Source organism: Phascolarctos cinereus, unplaced genomic scaffold (assembly GCF_003287225.1).
Source record: "Phascolarctos cinereus isolate Bilbo 61053 unplaced genomic scaffold, phaCin_HiC Scaffold_2;HRSCAF=192, whole genome shotgun sequence".
Lineage (NCBI taxonomy): Eukaryota > Metazoa > Chordata > Mammalia > Diprotodontia > Phascolarctidae > Phascolarctos > Phascolarctos cinereus.
The window spans coordinates 150,039,037-150,046,282 of NW_027555625.1; positions in this window are offsets into that span (position 1 = coordinate 150,039,037).

Genomic DNA, 7,246 nt, shown 5'->3' on the forward strand with positions numbered 1-7,246 from the left:
AAAGCTTTACAAATAGCTGAGGAAAGCAGGAAAGCAAAAAGGAAAGAAGAAAGGGAAAGGTATACCCAAATGAATACAGAATTCCAGAGAATAGCAGGGAGAGATAAGGTTTTCTTAAATGGACAATGCAAAGAAATAGAAAGGAAAAAACAATAGAGAAGACAAGGGATATCTCTTCAAGAAAATTAGAGATACCAACGGAAAGCTTCATGCAAAAATGGGCATGATAAAAGACAAAAATGGTAGGGATTTAACAGAAGCAGAAGATATTAAGAAGAGATGGCAAGAATACACAGAACTATTGAAGAAAGATCTGAACATCACTGATAAACACAATGATGTGGTTACTGATCTAGAGCCAGATATCCTGGAGAATGAAGTCAAGTGGAATTTAGGAAGCATTGCTAAAAATGTTAGTGGAAGTGATGGGATTCCAGCTAAGCTTTTTAAAATCCCAAAAGATGATGCTGTTAAAGTGCTGCATTCAATATGCCAGCAAATTAGGAAAACCAATAGTGGCCACTGGATTGGAAAAGATAGGTCTATGTCCTAATCCTAAAGAAGAGAAATGACAAAGAATGTTCAGATTACTGAACAGTTGTGCTCATTTCACACACCAGCAAGATTATGCTTAAGATTCTGCAAACTAGGCTTCCACAATATGTGAAGCAGGAATTGCCAGAAGAACAGCCTGGCTTTCAAAGAGGCAAAAGAACTAGAAAATTGATGCTTTCAAATTGTTGTGCTGGAGAAGACTTTTGAGAGTCCTTTGGACAGCAAGGAGATCAAATTAGTCAATACTTAAAGAAATTAATTCAGACTTTTCTTGGAAAGACAAATACTGAAGTTGAAACTTAAATACTTTGGCCGTATAATGCAAAGACAGGACTCATTGGAAAGCGCCTTGATGTTGGTAAAGATCAAAGGCAAAAGGTAAAGGAAACATTAGAGGATGAGATAGAAAGATAATGTCATTGAAGCAATGAATATGAACTTGGACAGACTTCAGGAGATAATAATGAAAAAACATGGCAAGACTTGTATGAACAGATGTAGAATGACATGAGCAGAACTAGAAGAAGTTATGTAACAACAACAAACATCATAATAAGAAATAATTAATAACCTAATCATCAGCCATAATTCCTGATGATCCATAGTGAAACATGCCACTCAATAGAGAACTGATGGACTCAAAGTAAAGTTTAAGACATTTTTTTTGGACACGGTCAATGTGGGAATTGGTTTTATTTTACCATACATATTTGTTACAATGTTTGTTTTTCTTTTCCTTTTTTCTTCTTTCTTTCTTCTTTTTTTTGTCAGTTGGGAGAAGAGTTGGGAAGGAGAGAAAATAGATTTTTACTAATTAAAAAAAATTTTAGAAGTCAAAAGATTAGAATTTGAAGGGATCTTGGAGATAATCTATTCCAACAGCTTCATCTTATAAATGAGGAAAGTGAGGCCCAGAGAAGTAAAGTGATTTGCTCAAAGTCACACTACTTCAAAACTAAGATCTCAGTCCAATTTTTCTCACTCCAGATCAAGTGTTTTTCATAATATGTCCCCCTACCTAATTTCAAAAGGTCAGAGACTAGACTGGTGATTTCACTGGTCTAAGGAACACCCCATTTCTCTACCAATGCAGATCATCATCTTCTCTGCAATTTATATTCTTAAAGAGTTGCTTAAAGCTTTGAAGGTTAAGAGATTTGCCCAGGGTCACATAGCAAGTATCTGTCAGAAGCTGCACTTGAACCCAGGTTATCCTAACTCTGAGGCCAGTGCTTTGTTCACCACACCATGTTGTCTCTCACCTTCACAGCATATTTCAAAATTAAAGGGGAAAAAAAGGTAAAGGTAGGAACTTGTAATCCTATTGTGGACTTCATTTCTTTCCTTCTCTGCTTTTCTTTGCTAGTAATGGTGGAACTGATGCTCACAACAGTCACTTTATATGTCAGTTATTGTGCTTCCATATTCTTAAGCCCCAAATGGGGCTGTATTCCCAATTTCTGGGTTCAATTAGCCCTTATTCCTAACTCCTTAAATCATATCCCTGGCACTTAGCCTAGGAACAATTTTTAAATTATTTTTAATCAAACAGTTCACATAAGCTCTGTGCCTCAGCTTCCTCATTTGTAAAATAAAGTGATTGAACTAAATGGCCTTTGATGTCCCTTCCAGCATCAGATCTATGGTAGCTTAAAATAAATCCTTTTATAATTTAAACACCTCACATCAACTCCATTTATTTCATGGCCATACTGCCTTCACCTTTGGAGCAGACCTGACTCAGACCAGGCACAATCATTAAGGCATTAAAAAGTGGCTTAACCGAAGCTAGACCCTAAGTAAATTAAATATAGAATTTCACACTGCCTAAGGCTGGCCCTCACAACTAAAGATTTGTAATTAGTCTTTTAATATAAACAGAACCCGAAGTAAATAACTACATTTGACTTGATTATACATTTTACCTATCTCAAACTTCTAACTAGCTAAATTCTCCCTGGGAAAATTAATTCCTAGAAATTATGTACTTTGAGAGGCAAATTAATTCTCTGAGGTCAGTAATGAGTAAAACACAACCTTACATTTAGCAAAACACAACTGGAGTACAACAAACAACCCAGTGGCCTGCAAACACTAATGTAAGCAATTTGCAAATTGGAACCCAAATGGCATCTCCCAAAGGAAAGATGTTTTGTCATTTTTTGGGGTAGCAGAATATGACAGAAAGAATATTTAGCTGACTATATAAAGACTTGGATTTGAGTCTCTGAAACTAAATAGTCATTTAACTACAGGCAATTAATTCAGTTCACAAAAGCATAAACTCACAAAATAGCAGAGTTGCAAAAGACCACCAAAATCATGTAATTTAATCCATACTTGAACAAGAATCCCATCTCAAGTGTCCCCAACAAGGGGTCATTCAGTTTTTACCTGAAGGCCTCCAATGGGCAGGAGCCTGCCTCCTCCTAAAGCAGTCCTTTCCACCTTTGGAAAACTAGGTAGTACAGCGGATAAAGTACAGGGCCTAGAGTCAGAAAGCCTCATCAATTTTAAGAAGACTGAAAAGCCAGGAAGAGACCAGAGTGTAAAGGTCTTAAAAGCCAGACAAAGAATGTTAGATTTCATCCTGGATGTAAGAGCAATGGACATTATTCCTACTCTTTTGAATGGTTATAGATCTCATTTAGGAGAGTCTACAAAGTCCCAAGGCTTGATAGAATCAGCAGAATGCCATCTGCAAAGAAAGAGTTGTACTTAGTGGACCTCACTGTGAATAGGGAATGCCTCTTTCATTAGAATTCTTTTTTTTATTTGAATTCTTTATTGAATATCCTCCATTGATGGGGGTGGGGCCCAAGCCAAGATCTTCCCTTTTGCCCCAAAGGGAATCTGACTCACAGGCCCCAGACCCTCATCTCCCTTTGAAAGCCTTAGCCTTACCTTTTAATCTCATTCAGATCTGGCTCCCTCTTGTCTATAGGCCCCAGAAAGGACTTCCTTTATCTCTTTTGAAAGTCCTAGCCCCACCTTGATTTTGTGCAGATGCCTTTCAAACTTCTGCCTTCCTGTTCCCTCCATTAGCTATTCCCATTGTCTATTCAATCTCTCAGACCTCCCCAATTAGAATTCTTACCTAGACCCTTTTCCCAGCCCCCTTCTCTGGCCACCCAAAGCTACTTTAGTATTTAAGATCCACCTTGGCCCTTATTCAGATGCTAAGAATCTCATGCCCGCACCCGGCTGAGAATCTCTCGTGCCCTAAAAGCTGAGCCTTTCTCATGCCTGCCCTCCTTATGGGCGTCACCTGGCCTCTGTGATTTATCACTAATAAACTTTTCCTCTGGCTGAAGAAGATTTGAGTTGAATTCATTCAGCAGGGCCCGGTACTGTGATCTTGGGGTCCCAGCACCCCAAAACTCCTAGTCCTCTTCACCATGACAGTAGAAAAACACCTTTGATATGTGTATTTCTTCCTCATTTACGTTTTGATTGATATAAATGTATAGAACACTTTCAAACAAAGGTATCTCTATTGTTAGATCTTTCAAGTAATCTTGTATAATTTTCAAATATGCATGGCAAAGAAGAAACTTGAAGACAAGCATTTTTCTCTACTAAATACAATGCATCTTTATATAGCAAACCATAAACAAGTCCTGTAGAATCATGTATTCTCTGTACCTTTTAATCAACTGAGAGACTGAAAATTGTGTGTTCCGCTCTTGTTCCACTCTGGAATACCATTTGGGAAAGCCTGCCTCTTCCCTTCTCAAACCTTAATCAAAGATATCCTTGATTTTGTAGACATGAAAATGTTTTCATACAACTCAGAAGATGCTAAATTTTCTAGACTGACTTGTCTGTGATTTTTTTTCTCAAATGTTTGGTATCAACACTTAATTATTGGGAATCTAATACATGGCTCTCCTCTTTTAGATATCTTGAAAGTCAATGCTTAATGCCTTCAAAAATTATGTTAACTCTATCATAGGCCTTCTGTGTGCATACATGGTCTAATTCTACTGCTCTTCCCATTTTTCTTTTCTTTATTGCTTCCATATAAAGTGAAGAGGTCTAGAGGTTTTGGGGTGCTGCTGGGACCCCAAGATCACAGTACCCAGCCCTGCCTGAAAGAATTCAACTCAAATCTTCTTCAGCCAGAGGAAAAGTAGGGCCAGGTGATGCCCGTAAGGACAAGCGGGCATGAGAGGTTCTCAACCTTGTGAGCCTGAGATTCTCAGCCCCAAATGAGGGCCGGGGTAGATCTTATATACTTTGGGTGACCAGGGAAGGGTCTTGGAAAATGGTCTGGGAAAAGGGTCTGGGTGTGAATTCCCAGAGACAGGAATGTCTAAGAGATTGAATAGACAATGGGAATAGATAATGAAGGAACTGAAAGGTATCTGCATGAGATTAAAAGGTAGGCTAAGGCTTTCAAAGGGAGATGAGGGGCTGGGGCCTGTAGACAAGGGGAGCCAGATTCCCTTTGGGGCAAGGGGCAAAGACCTCAGCTTGGGCCACACCCCATCATAAAGTACTTTGGGGAAGTTGACATTAGATGGTACCTCAAATGTCATTAATGGAGAAAAAAGTTGTTATAGAAATATTTACAGTTATTTTCCATTTTTAACATAATCATTATCTTTCTCATTTCATCCTTAAATATCCTCAGGATTAGTTGGCTTAATATTATTGATATTCTCATAGTTTCACCTATCTTACCTTCTTGTCCTTTAGGTTTCACCCTTCAGGACCCTTGGGATTATTTTCCTTAATTGAGTCTTTCACCAACCTTTCATAAAACTTGTTTTTAATTCCACTGCTTCCCAGCATTCTGTGAAGGAATATTGCTTTCACTGTCCTACATTTTGCAAAAAGGTTTGTATTCCAATCTGCTATTGCCCTTGGCTGCCCTATCTCTCGATTTGGCAAGGAGACAAACTATTTGGATGCCAAGGCAGTTTTGAGGTTATTTTAGTTTCCTTCTTGTGGAAGTTTATTTATATTGGTTAAATTTCTCTTGGGAAATAATGATCATCTATGTCAAAGTTTTCTCTTTTTTTAATTTCCCTTTTTTAAAAAAACATGAATAAGGTATTTAACTAGGCATAACATCTAATTTTTATTCTTCTGATTTGATGTGATTTTTATATCTTCTAACAAGTAAGGAATCTGACTATATACAGGCACCTGACTCAGAAATTACCCCTCAAAAAAACTATAGGTTCTAATATTTTCATAGCAAAATTATCTGTAAATGCACAAAAATGGAAACAACTTAAATTATGATATGTTTATATAATGGTATACTATAATTTCATTAAGATGAACAAACATAAGTAATACAAAGAAATCTGGAAATACCCTTATGAAATATTAACAAGTAAAAAAGCATAACTTGATAAATGGAATACGCATAAACCAAGACCATGTAAAAGCAAAATTGAATGAGAATGAATGAGCTAGCAAAAAATCTCATTGGCAACCTGGAGGGAGAGACTAAAAAGATTTTAAGATACTTTCTTTTTTTATAATTTTTTTTTGAGGCAGTGCAGGTTAAGTGACTTGCCCAGGGTCATATAACTAGCTAGTAAGTGTCTGAGGTCACATTTGAACTCAAGTCCTCCTGACTCCAGGGCCTGTGCTCTATCCTCTTCGCCACCTAGCTGCCCCCTTAAAATACTTTATACTGTAAAATGAATTAACTTATATGTAAATAATTACTAGGCAAGTTTATATGATGAAGGAAAGAGAAAAAAGGAGAAAAAGAAAAAGAGGAAGGTAGAAAGAGAGAATGGGGAAAGGGAAAGGAGGAAAGGACAAATAGGAGAAATGAGAAGGAAGGAAGGAATGAAGGAAGGAAGGAAGGAAGGAAGAAAGGAAGGAAGGAAGGAAAAAAGGAAGAAGGAAGGAAGATAAGAAGGAAGGAAAGCCACTGAAGCACTTTCTAAGAAACAGAAGGAAGGCCAGAAAGAATCACAGACAAAGAGTACAGCTTTGAAAGTTGCATGTTGAATTTATTACATTTTTTTAAAAAGTAAGGTCTACATATTAGATATTTGCAATTTCATGTATAATCCTCTTTTTGGAGGGACCAACTAAAATGATGGAGTAGGAGTGCAGACCAGCTCCCTCCCAACAAGTCCTCCAACAAACGCCAAGAAAAACACCAGACCAAGTCTCGATCAGAATTATTTTTTTTAAATCACAGTGAATCACTTTTTCCAGCCCAGTTCGGCACAGGGAGACAGTCAAGCCGGTTGACACTGGGGACTCAGTCTTCTAGCCAGAAGGGGCTACACAGAGCTTTCCAGCCTGGGACTGCATACTAGGGCAAAAGAAGTTATGGTTTTAACACAGAGGTGCCTGAAGAGGTCAGGGAGCAGGCATAGGTGCCCACTGGTAGCTCTGTTGTTCTTCCCCCAGATCTGGGTCCCCAATCCAGCATGGACTGAGACGAGAAGCTGTGACTAAAGGAATATGTGGCAAAGCAGGGCAAGGAAAGGGCCTAGGCCTGACAGAGTGTACTGGGCAAAGAGTAAGAAGAAGAGCAAGCAGCCGCATGTCTGTAAATGGGGTCTCAGACCCAGCCCCAAGCCTGGTCTGAAGGTTGCAGCTGAACAACCAGAGCAGAAAGAACTAGAAACCTCGCTGCTAACTTAAGAGAATTGCTTTGTGTTATATATAAATTAAGACGAGTGTGCTTGAGCAAACAACATAAAAATTT